This window comes from Bubalus kerabau, chromosome 7 (genome assembly GCF_029407905.1).
Source record: "Bubalus kerabau isolate K-KA32 ecotype Philippines breed swamp buffalo chromosome 7, PCC_UOA_SB_1v2, whole genome shotgun sequence".
Taxonomy (NCBI): domain Eukaryota; kingdom Metazoa; phylum Chordata; class Mammalia; order Artiodactyla; family Bovidae; genus Bubalus; species Bubalus kerabau.
The window spans coordinates 40,383,751-40,396,371 of record NC_073630.1 but is presented as its reverse complement, the minus strand read 5'-3'; the positions used below and the strand labels follow the sequence as shown (position 1 = coordinate 40,396,371).

Genomic DNA, 12,621 nt, shown 5'->3' with positions numbered 1-12,621 from the left:
GGAGTATGTCTTTGATTCAGAGCCATGAGGAATAATTGAAGATGGTTTGAAAGGAGGACTGGTGTGATTCAGACTGTGCTTTAGAAGGATGAATATTATGGTGGTCATAAAGTGAATTAGGTGGAAAAATACTGGAAACTGGTAGGAGAGGCTGTTTTAATAGGCTGAGGAAGTAAGGACCTAAACCAGGGCACTGGCCTTCAAGATCAAAGGAGGAAATGGATTGCAGAAGCAGTTGAATCTGCCAGACTTGGAAGCTAGTAGGAGATGGGAGTGAGAAGAGAAGTTGGAGATGCCTCAGGTTTTGAAGTAGGGTCAGTAAATAGTGGTGACTGGTGAGGAATTCTGAGGGTAGGGGCCTGGGGAGATATGTGGTAGTTCACATATGTTAAATCCTGAGATAGCTTTCAGAATCCACTCTATACCAGCAGTGTTTTCAACTTTGGTTCTTCACGGAGCCATCTCCATGACCTCTTTGAGCTCTGTGAATAACGTCACACCGTAGCAGACTCCAAGAGTATTAAGGGCACAGTTGAAGGATTGCTGCCAAATTTGCTGAATCCCCTTCCCATCTTAGGTGACAGTGGTAGAGCAGGACCATAAATATGCTTCGGTTTTGCTGAGGAAGCCTTCATTTGTCTGCATTTTCCCAAACTTCACCGGCACTGAGGATTTCTTCACGTATATCAATTTTATTTCATTTCTTTACCATCTTTAGAGTTTTTGGGTTACCCCAAAAGTTTGAGTTTTTCATAAGATGTTACAAAAAGTCTGAAAGAACTTTTTGGTCAACCCAATAACATGGTGTAATTTTTGTTCTGCGGTGAGCAGTGATTTAATTCTTGTCTAAAATAGGCCCAGTGCCCTTGATTGGCAGTGCCCCAGGGTGAAGCCCCTTAGCCTGGAGGATTTCTCATGTTGCCACTCCACCCTTGACACCCTCGATCTGCGTTTATAGTAGCCTTGCAGAAGTTCTTCCTGGCACAGAATTTCATTAAAAGTTGTGGGATTGATTGTGATGTAATTTACCTTGGTATTAACAGTGAAAATCATTTGGCTAGTGGATAATTCATTACTTGGCTTCCCTGGTGGCTCAGTGGCAAAGAACTTGCCTACCAATGCAGGAGACGTGGGTTCGATCCCTGGGTCAGGAAGATCCCCGAGAAGGGAATGGCAACCCACTCCAGTATTCTTGCCTGGGAAGTTCCATGGACAGAGGAGCCGGATGGGCTAGTCCATGGGGCTCGAAGAGCTGGCACAACTGAGCAGCTGAGCACACACGCAGTTCATTACTCAGCCCACTCATAATTAGTAGTGCTCAAAATGCTGTCTCATAGCCTTTGTGGAAATAGTCAAAGTATGAAAGCATGTTCTGTTTTCTTAGTCCTACACACTCCTTAGATATGTAATCTGTAGACACTGTATAGCAGCATTTCTTGGGCTTACATGACCACAGAATGCTTAGAAGTTGTAGTGCGGCAGTAGAGAGCCAAGCAGTGGCCATGAAATAAAGTAGTGTTCAGATTGAAGCTAAGAATAAAAAAGTCTCTTAGATAAATTAATTTTAAGAAATGGTCAACATTTGATTCCCATTTTAAAACTTTGTAACAGAACGGTATACATTTGGGAATTCAACTGTTTTATTACTGATAAAATAATACACTCACATATTTAAAACATGACCTGATCCACAGCTTAGACCAGTGAGTTTCAGTTACACCACAAATGTCAGCGATATTCAGTCAACACATCATCTCCTCCTCTACCAGGCCATCGCCCATGCAACTTTCTTGAATGTGGCACAGCATTTATTAATAATAAGGTATTGACACAATAATCAGAACAACTTATATGAATGTGTTGGAATTTTCCTAATACTTGAAAACTAGACATCATACAGTATTAAGATCAGATTGTGTATCGCTCAGTGTTCTTCAGAGAAACAGAACCAGTAGGATATATAGAGATAAATAAGAAGTGGTTCATTGTAGGAATAAGCTCACTTGGGAATGGAGGCTTAGAAGTTCCACAGTCTGCCTTCCATCTGCAAGCTGGAGAACCAGGATTGGTGTAGTTGATGGTATAACTCAGAGTCTGCAGGCCTAAGAATCAGGGGGGCCAGTGGTGTAACTCTGGTCTGTGTTTGAATCAAAAGCTTTAGAGCCGGGAGCTCTCGTGGACTGCAAGAGGGCAAGAGAATATGGATATCTTAGTTCAAACAGAGCGAATTCGTCCTTCTTTCCTCTGCCTACTCAAGGGAGTGGATGATGCCCACTGGCATTGATAAAGATCTTCTTTACTCATTCTCCTGATTCAGATGTTCATCTCCTCTGGAGACATCCTCACAGACACACCTGGAAATAACGTGTTATCAGCCGTTTGGGCGTCCCTTAGCCGTCAGGTTGACACATAAAATTAACTATCACAGACTGCCTTGAAGCCCTGGTTCTATGTCTGGTGGAAGCCTTACGCCTCCCAAGATTTCCTATGTCTAAGGATTTATATTGTCTAAATAACTCTCTTATTTCCTAAGGCAATAGGAACGCAAAACTTAGACCCATCTCTTGTTTCCATGGGGCAGCCTCTCCACGGACACCATGATTTTTAGGGAGAAAAATTGGAGGGTTCTTAGGGAAGGATCACATCACCACTCATGTGGCCTTTACCCTCGAGCTGCAGCTCTTCCCGCCCCAACCTCATTCCCCTCTTTTCAGTCCTTCTTCAGATAAATACGTCTTCACTCTCTCTCATCCTGCGGGTCTCAGGTGCTACTCAAGTGAATTGCTGATGAATAAAATTATTTCCAAAATGAATTTCAGAAGAAAGAAGTGACAATAGCTACTGTCCCAGTCTTAATAAACTACCAGTTTTGATACATTTGTCATCTTGTGATTGTGTCCCAGGGAACAGAGTTTGGGAGCTGCTGTATCTTTGTTAAATGCTCTAATAATTTTTAGATATTCCACTCTGTGGAAGAAGACCGGCATAGAATTTGGCAAATCTAGTTGGTTATTTCCTTTTCTATTATTTTTATCTTTATATGATTTCAAGCTTATAGAAAAGTTGCAAGACCAGTATCAGAAACTTGGATATACCCTCTACCCAGATTCTCTAATTGTTTATATTTTGCCCTGTTTGCTTTATTATTTTCTTTTTCTGTGTGTAATGCATGTAAGTAATGCATGCATATTATTTTTTTCTGAGCCATTCGGAGACATTTTTCTATATGTATTTTCTGATAAGAACAGATACTGCACTTGATCTTAGCTAAAAGGCTGAGAAGCAATTACTATACATATTTTCTAACAAGAATATTGTCTTCCACAATTGTCATACTTTTATCAAAATCTGGAAATTTTTTGATACAAAGCTCTTAGCTAACATTTCATAGACAAATTTGGTCAGTTGCCCCATGAATGTCCTTTGCAGTGATTTCCCCCCCCTCTGTTCAAGGCTCTCAGTCAGGGTTACATATTGCATGTATTTGTCCTATCTTGTTAGTTTCCATTAAATCTGGAGTAGCTTCTCAGTGCTTCTGTATCTTTCTTGACATGTATTTTGGAAGGAGACAGGCCAGTTATCTTGTAGAGTGTTTTTCTTGAATAGATTCACGTTAGGCGCTTTTGGCAGGAATACCACAAACGTTCTTTCGACCTTGTTTGGCTTTACAGACGACGATCAGTTCTTCACCTCTGCACCAGTTGTCCAACTCAGTCCTGACACTAGTTCCCTGGAGTGAGTGCAGACCCCGAGGTTAGGGACCCTGTCGTACAGCGTTGTCCCCACTTAAGATGCCACAGCCATAAGAAGGACCCCCAGGCTAGCCACACTTGTTTCGGGCTGACTGCAAATGCAGGGGTTCTCCACCTGGGTTCAGTGATTTGCTGGAATGACTCAGAACTCAGGAAAGTGCCATACTTAAGATTATAGCTGTATGTTTATAAAGGATAACATTCAGAAATAGCCTAATAGAAGAGATACAAAGAACAAGGAGTGAGAGGCAGGGGACACAAAACTTCCTTGTCCACCTTCTATGGCAACACCATCCCAGCACACAGTAGATGACCTTTACCCAAAAGTTCCCTCAATCTGATTTTTCTTTCAGTATGTAGGGATGGTTGATTAAATCATTGACCACTGGTGATTGGACTTGGTCTCCAGGCCCCTCTTCCTTATCCAGTGGCAGGGCTGAACGTTCTGACCCTCTAATCGCTCAGTGGGTTTTCCTGGCAGCCAGCCCCAGTCCTGAAGCTATTTGAGGCCTTCTCCCCCATGAGACTGCCTTAGCGTGAGCTCAGGTATGCTTGGCAGGGGCTTGTTACGAATATAAACAGACTATCAATTAGGTAATTCCAAGGGTTTGAAGAGATCTAATGCCAGACTAAACATGTTTTGTAATTATACCACAGACCTTCTTAGCATATGTGACCAGGTAGCACACGATGTTACTTTACCACGTTTTTGATGATGTTAAGCTTGGTAAGTGGGTTAAAGTGGTGCCCACTAAGTGTTTCACTATAAAGACACAGGTTTCCCATTATAATTAATAAATATCTATAGGGACGTTATTTTGATATTGTGTGAATGCTCTTTTCCTTCTCAGTGCACTTACCACTTTGGGCATCTACTAATTTTCCAACTTTATATCAATAATACCATCTATATGTATTAGTTAACATTCTAATGTAAAGAAGAGCTTTGCCTTCTTTATTCACATTATTTCTATCATTATGGATGCATGGATTTTTATTTTTTTAATGAGTTATGCTGTGTTACTGTCTTATTCATATTCTCAGATTATATCCAATTTATTGGCTCCTGTGTCCTTTTGGCTCAGTCTGCTGCTGCTAAGTCACGTTAGTCGTGTCTGACTCTGTGTGACCCCATAGACGGCAGCCCACCAGGCTCCCCCGTCCCTGGGATTTTCCTGGCAAGAACACTGGAGTGGGTTGCCATTTCCTTCTCCAATGCATGAAAGTGAAAAGTGAAAGTGAAGTCGCTCAGTCGTGTCTAATAGATGATGCTATGAAAGTGCTGCACTCAATATGCCAGCAAATTTGGAAAACTTAGCAGTGGCCACAGGACTAGGAAAGGTCAATTTTCATTCCAGTCCCAAAGAAAAGCAGTGCCAAAGAATGTCCAAACTATTGCACAATTGCATTCATCTCTCACACGCTAGCAAAGTAATGCTCAAAATTCTCCAAGCCAGGCTTCAACAGTACATGAATCGTGAACTTCCAGATGTTCAAGCTGGATTTAGAAAAGGCAGAGGAACCAGAGATCAAATTGCCAACATCCATTGGATCATCGAAAAAGCAAGAGAGCTCCAGAAAAACATCTACTTCTGCTTTATTGACTACACCAAAGCCTTTGACTGTGTGGATCACAACAAACTGTGGAAGATTCTTAAGGAGATGGGAATACCAGACCACCTGACCTGCCTCCTGAGAAATCTGTATGCAGGTCCAGAAGTGACAGTTAGAACCATACATGGAACAAAAGACTGGTTCCAAATTGGGAAAGGAGTACATCAAGGCTGTGTATTGTCACCCTGCTTATTTAACTTACATGCAGAGTACATTGTGCGAAACTCCAGGCTGGATGAAGCACAGGCTGGAATCAATTGCCAGGAGAAATATCAATAACCTCAGATGTGCAGATGACACCACACTTATGGCAGAAAGCAAAGAAAAATTAAAGAGCCTCTTGATGGAAGTGAAAGAGGAAAGTGAAAAAGTTGGCTTAAAACAACATTCAGAAAACGAAGATCATGGCCTCTGGTCCCATCACTTCATGGCAAATAGATGGGGAAACAATGGAAACAGTGACAGACTTTATTTTTTGGGGCTCCAAAATCACTGCAGATGGTGACTGCAGCCATGAAATTAAGACTCTTGCTCCTTGGAAGAAAAGCTATGACCAACCTAGACAGCACATTAAAAAGCAGAGACATTACTTTGCCAATAAAGGTCTGTCTAGTCAAAGCTATGTTTTTTCCAGTAGTCATGTATGGATGTGAGAGTTGGACTATAAAGAAAACAGTGCCGAAGAATTGATGCTTTTGAACTGTGGTGTTGGAGAAGACTCTTGAGAGTCCCTTGGACTGCAAGGAGATCCAACCAGTCCATCCTCAAGGAAATCAGTCCTGAATATTCATTGGAAGGACTGATGCTGAAGCTTAAGCTCCAGTACTTTGGCCACCTGATGTGAAGAACTGACTCATTTGAAAAGACCCTGATGCTGGGAAAGATTGAATGCAGGAGAAGAAGGGGACGACAGAGGATGAGATGGTTGGATGGCATCACCCACTCAATGGACATGCCTTTGAGCAGGCTCCGGGAGTTGGTGATGGGCAGGGAGGCCTGGCATGCTGCAGTCCATGGGGTCGCAAAGAGTCGGACACAACTGAGTGACTGAACCGATGTCTTTTTGATATGTTCCCACATCACTCTTGGCATTTTCTAGCTTTCTGGGGGAGCTGAAAGTTTTAACTACTTAGTAGGATGTTCTAGACTTCCCTTACACTTTCCTTGCCATTGACGTAGGGACCCTGGTTCCTCTCAGTGGAAGGGATGGTATTTTAAAAGCAAGATCTAGGCACTAGGCATGCTCATTGCTACTAGTTTTTCAGCAGATAGAGCTAGAAAAAAATATACAGACTAACATACACTAATATTTTATTTATTCCTATAGCTAGCTATAGCTATAGTTACCCACTATATTATAAACAATAAATTCTTACCTCTGATTTCAATCTAACACCTCAAGGTACCTTTTGTTTTCTTCCTCCAAAAGTGAAGAACCAGGCTTCCTTCTTCTTCTTTTTTTTAACTGAAGTATAGTTGATTTACAGTGGCATGTTCAGATGTATAGCACAGTGGTAAAGTTTGTGTGTGTGTGTGTGTGTGTAAGTACACATACACATATATTTCAGATTTTTTTCCTTTTAGGTTATTATGAAATATTGAATATAGTTCCCCAGCTTTACAGTAGGCCCTTATTGGTTATCTTTTTTATATACAGTTTGTTAATCCCAAACTCCTAATTTATTGCCCCACATTTTCCCCTTTGATAACCATGTTTGTTTTCTATGTGTAGAGATCTATTTCTGTTTTGTAAATAAGGTAATTTGTGTCTTTGTTTTTTTTTAAGCTTCCACACATAAGCAGTATCATAATTACCTTTCTCTGTCTGGCTTACTTCATTTAGTGTGATAATCTTAGATCCATCCATGTTGTGCAGATGACATCATTCCATTCTTTTTCATGACTGAGTAATACTCCATTCTACAACAAAAGAGACAGGAATATACTGGACAAAAGACAGTCTCTTCAATAAGTGGTGCTGGGAAAACTAGACAGCTACACATGAAAGAATGAAATTAGAACATTCTACAACACCATACACAAAAATAAACTCAAAATGGATTAAAGACCTAAATGTAAGACCCGTTACCAAAAAACTCCTAGAGAGAAATGTTGGCAGGACGCTCGTGGACATAAATCACAGCAGTATCTTTTTGGGTCCATTTCCTTATTATTTTTATGTTTGTGCTTGTGCTCAGGCCAAGTTCCAAGCTCTTTATTCCTTTCTGTAGAATCTGTTTCCTCAGGCTGAAGAACTTTCATTAGTATTTCTTTAGTATTGGTCTGGTGGTGACAAATTCTCTGATTTTGTTTAAATCATCATTTTGCCTATAATCTTGAAAGATAATCTTTACTGCAAAGATACTTCTCGGTTAACAGTAGTTTTCTTTCAATATTTAAAATGTTTTCCCACTTGTTTCTGGCTTTCACTTTTCTTATGAGAAGTCAGCAGCCTTCATTTCTTACACGTTTCATGTTACGTATCATTTTCACACTATGTGTATATGTTTAAGGTTTTCGCTGACTTTAGGAAATTTTTGGTCATGTGTTTAAATACTTTTTTTCAGCCCCATTTTCTTCTCTTTGGACTCCAATTGTATATATGTTAGGCCATTTAATGTTGTCCCGGAGAACGTTGAGGCTCTGTTAACTTGTTACAGTTTTTGTTTTCCTCTGTCTTTTTGATTAGGTATTTGTCAGACTACCTTCAGGTCACTGACTCATCCAAGCTGCTGTTAATCAGTCAACTCTTCATTTTAGACTTTGTACTTCTCAGTTCTAGAATTTCCATTTGGCTTTTTAAAAGTACTTTTTTTCTTTCTTTGCAGAGATTCCCATCTGTTCATTATTACCATATTTTAAGTTTTTAAATACATTTATGATAGCTTCTTTGAAGTCCTTGTTGTTAATTCCAATATCTGAATCATCCTGGGGTCATTTTTTACTGACTGTTCTTTTTCTTCACTATGGGTTGTAGTTCCCTATTTCTTCATTTGTTGTGATTATGTTTATTGTAGGCTGGACATTGTGACTGTTTGTTGAAAGTCATTTGGATTATATCATCTTCTTTTAAAACAGGGCTGACCTTTATTCTTGCAGGCAGTGAAATTACTGGAAGGTACCTCTGATGGGTGGGACCCCTGTGTCTTCAAACATTTTTATAATTGGTAGCACCATTCCACTTTCAGCTTTCAACAGGTAATTTTTGCTTGTTCTCTTAAGAGTCTTCCCAAATACATGTTCAGCCTGGCTAGCCACTGTCTTCTGCCACTCCTCCTTTACACCCTCCCCCACCCACAACACAGCTTGTCTTATCAGGTACTTTGCCTTGCACATCCCAGCACTTTTGTTATTGTCGTTGTTCAGTCCCTAAGTCTTGTACGACTCTTTGTGACTGCATGAACTGCAGTATGCCAGAGTCCCCTGTCCTTCACTGTATCCTGAGTTCGCTCAAATTCAGTCCATTGAGTCTGCGATGTTGTCTAACCGTCTCATCCTCTGCTGCCCCCTTCTCCTTCTGCCTTCAGTCTTTCCCAGCATCAGGGTCTTTTCCAATGAGGGACTTTGCATCAGGTGGCCAGACTATTGGAGCATCAGCTTCAGCATTCATCCTTCTAGTGAATATTCAGGATTGATTTCCTTCAGGACTGACTGGTTTGATCTCCTTGCTGTCCAAGGGATTCTCAAGAGTCTTCTCCAGCACCACAGTAATAAAGCATCAATTCTTCAGTGCTCAGCCTTCTTTCTGGTCCAACTCTCAACAGCTATACATGACTACTGGAAAAACCATAGCTTTGACTTAGACGGATATTTGTCAGCAAAGTGATGTCTTTGCTTTTTAATACACTATCTAGGTTTGTCATAGCTTTCCTTGCAAGGAGCAAGCGTCTTAATTTCATGGCTGCAGTTACTATCCACAGTGACTTTGGAGCCCAAGAAAATAAAATCTGTCACTGCTTCTACTTTTTCCTTCTATTTGCCATGAAGTGGTGGGATTGGATGCCATGATCTTAGTTTTTTGAATGTTGAGTGTCAAGCCAGCTTTTTCACTCTCCTCTCTCAACCTCATCAATAGGCTCTTTGGTTCCTCTTCACTTTCTGCCATTAGAGCGGTATCATCTGCATTTCCGAGGTTGTTGATATTTCTCCCAGCAATCTTGAGTCCAGCATATGATTGAAAAATCCAGCCCAGCATTTTGCATTATGTACTCTGCATTTCAGTTCAATTCAGCCGCTCAGTTGTGTCCGACTCTTTGCGACCCCATGGACCACAGCGTGCCAGGCTTCCCTGTCCATCACCAACTCCCGGAATTTACCCAAACTTCATGTCGATTGACTCAGTGATGCCATCCAACCATCTCTTCCTCTGTCATCCCCTTCTCCTCCCACCACCAATCTTTGCCAGCATGAGGGTCTTTGCAAATGAGTCAGTTCTTCGCATGAGGTGGCCAAAGTATTGGAGTTTCAGCTTCAACATCAGTCCTTCCAGTGAACACTCAGGACTGATCTCCTTTAGGATGGACTGGTTGGATCTCCTTAAGTTAAATAAAACTTAGCAATTTTTATTAAATTGTTACAATTTAATTTAAGGGTGACAGTATACAGCCTTGTCACACTTCTTTCCCGGTTTTGAACCAGTCATTTATTCCATGTCTGGTTCTAACTGTTGTTTCTTAACCTGCATACAGATTTCTCAGGAGACAGGTAAGGTGGTCTGGTAATCCCATCTCTTTAAGAATCTTCCAGTTTATTGTAATCCACACAGTCAAAGGCTTTAACATAGTCAAACAACCATAGTCAAACGAATGTTTTTGTTTTTTTTTTCTGGAATTCCCTTCCTTTCTCTGTGATCAAAGAAATATTGGCAATTTGATCTCTGGTTCATTTGACTTTTCTGAACCCCGCTTGTACATTTGGAAGTAATTCTTGGTTCATGTACTGATGGAACCTAGCTTGAAGGACTTTGAGCATAACCGTGCTAGCATGTGAAATGAGCACAGCTGTGCGGTAGTTTACACATTGAGAGCTGCACCATAAAGAAAGCTGAGCGCCAAAGAACTGATGCTTTGAAACTGTGGTGCTGGAGTAGACTCTTGAGAGTCCCTTGACTGTAAGGACATCAAACCGGTTGGTCCTAAAGAAATCAGTCCTGGATATTCATTGGAAGGAGTGATGCTGAAGCTGAAGCCACAATACTTCGGCCACCTGATGTGAAGAACTGAGTCTTTAGAAAAGACCCTGATTCTGGGAAAGATAGAAGGCAGGAGGAAAAGGGGACGACAGAGGATGAGATGGTTGGATGGCGTCACTGACTCAATGGACATGAATTTGAGTAAACTCTGGAAATTGGTGATGGACAGGGAGGCCTGGTGTGCTGCAGTCCATGGGGTCACAAGAGTCAGATAGGACTGAGCAACTCAACTTGAAAATTCTTTAGCATTGCCCTTCTTTGGGATTGGAATGAAAACGTGTTTTCTAGTCCTGTGGCCACTGCTGAGTTTTCTAAATTTGCTGACATGAGTGTGGCACTTTAACAGCATCACCTTTTAGGATTTGAAACCATTCACATGGAATTCCTTCACCTCCACTAGCTTTGTTCGTAGTGATGCTTCCTAAGTCCCTCTTGACTTTACACTCCAGGATGTCTGGCTCTAGGTGAGTGATCAAGCATTGTGGTTATCTGGGTCATTAAGACCTTTTCTGTACAGTTGTTCTGTGTATTCTTGCCGCCTCTTCTTAATCTCTTCAGCTTCTGTTAGGTCCATACCGCTTCTGTCCCTCGTTGTGTCCATCCTTGCATGAAATGTTCTCTTGATATATCCAGTTTTTTTTGAAGAGCTTTCTAGTCTTTCCCATTCTGTTGTTTTCTGCTATTTCTTTGCATCGTTCGGTTAAGAAGGCCTTCCTACTCTCCCCTTGCTCTTCTCTGGAACTCTGTTTTCATTTGAGTGTCTCCCTTTCTCCCTTGACCTTCACTTCTCTTCTTTGATCAGCTGTTTGTAAAGCACTTTGGAAGCCCTGAATTCAGTTCCATTTGGAACTGTGGTTCCTTTGGGGACCACCTGCCTTCCCCTTGGTGGGAGGAGTGCTGCCTGGAGGAGCGAGATTACCGCAGGGCAGCCATGTGCGTCCTCTGCATGGTGTGCAGTTTAGCTGTCTCAGTTGTTTGATCTGGTCGGATATTTTCCAGCAGGAGAACAAGTCTGGTACTAGTTGCTTTTTATAGGAGATGGATATTTAAGTTTTGTGGGTTTTTTTTTTCACTGCCATGTTCTCATAAACAGTGAAAGAAATAACAATAGTAATAGTAGTGCTCCATTTTTCTTTCAGTGGCTCCTGGACCTAGAAGCATTAGAAGTTCTCCATGTTTGTAGCCCTTGCGCTGGGTGCATTGTCAAAGGCAAATTCTTTGAGATGCCAAAATTCTCTTAAAGTGATTTTGAGGCAGGCATTTCTCCTACTTCTTTCACTAAAGAGTGAAATCCAAGGTTGCTGTTTATTTTAAACTTCCAGTATACACAAAATCTGTGGCAGTCCTATACCTTTCAAACTCTTGCTTTGATTAGACAGTTGAGTTTAATCCTCTTCTTTACAAATTGGTCTTGTGATTCAGATATTCATTAACAAAATAATTGCTGAGGATGCATTTCCATTCATATTTTGATTATTAGCCTATGGAATAATTCCCTATATAAATTCATAACGTTTAACTTCTTTTAATTCATCCATATCAGTAGCCTGTCTGCTTTCTTTAGATACCTTGCAATATAGCATGTTATTTAAAACTGTTTTTTGGAAACATTCAAGCAAGATTTTCTCTGTCTTTTTAATACAACTTTGAACATGTTTGCAGAAAAATTAAAATGCAATAGTGTTCATTTGTAATATAAAATATGTTGATTCGCCACCATTTTGTAACTTTTGAAAGTTTGTCTTTAAGGCCAAATTCAGCCCTCTAAATGGGAAAATTAGCCTCATTTCCGACCCTAGTTTGATGGAATTTAGTGTAATCATTTACTTCATTCACAGCTTTGGCTTTGCGTGACGTTAGACTAATTAAAAAAAGAAAATAGAAATGACCTTCAAAGATGAGGATTTTTCCAGTGTGACTACTCCATATTTTCCAAAGGGAATTCCAAAAGCAGAGTTTTTACAGCAATAATTCTATTATTAGGTTGAGTATGTAAGTTCCCAAGGCTGCTGCTTTGAAGGGAACAATATTCGTTCAGATATTTATATTCTGGTACGTTTGCTT

At 40.7% G+C, this 12,621-nt stretch overlaps 1 protein-coding gene and 1 pseudogene across 5 annotated transcripts in view; one reads left to right on the top strand and one right to left on the bottom strand.

The window, feature by feature from the left end:
* PDE5A (phosphodiesterase 5A) overlaps positions 1-12,621 on the top strand; it is a 147,312-nt gene that overhangs the window by 25,152 nt on the left and 109,539 nt on the right. The window lies entirely within an intron of this gene.
* On the bottom strand, positions 3,158-3,287 carry LOC129658226 (uncharacterized; annotated as a pseudogene).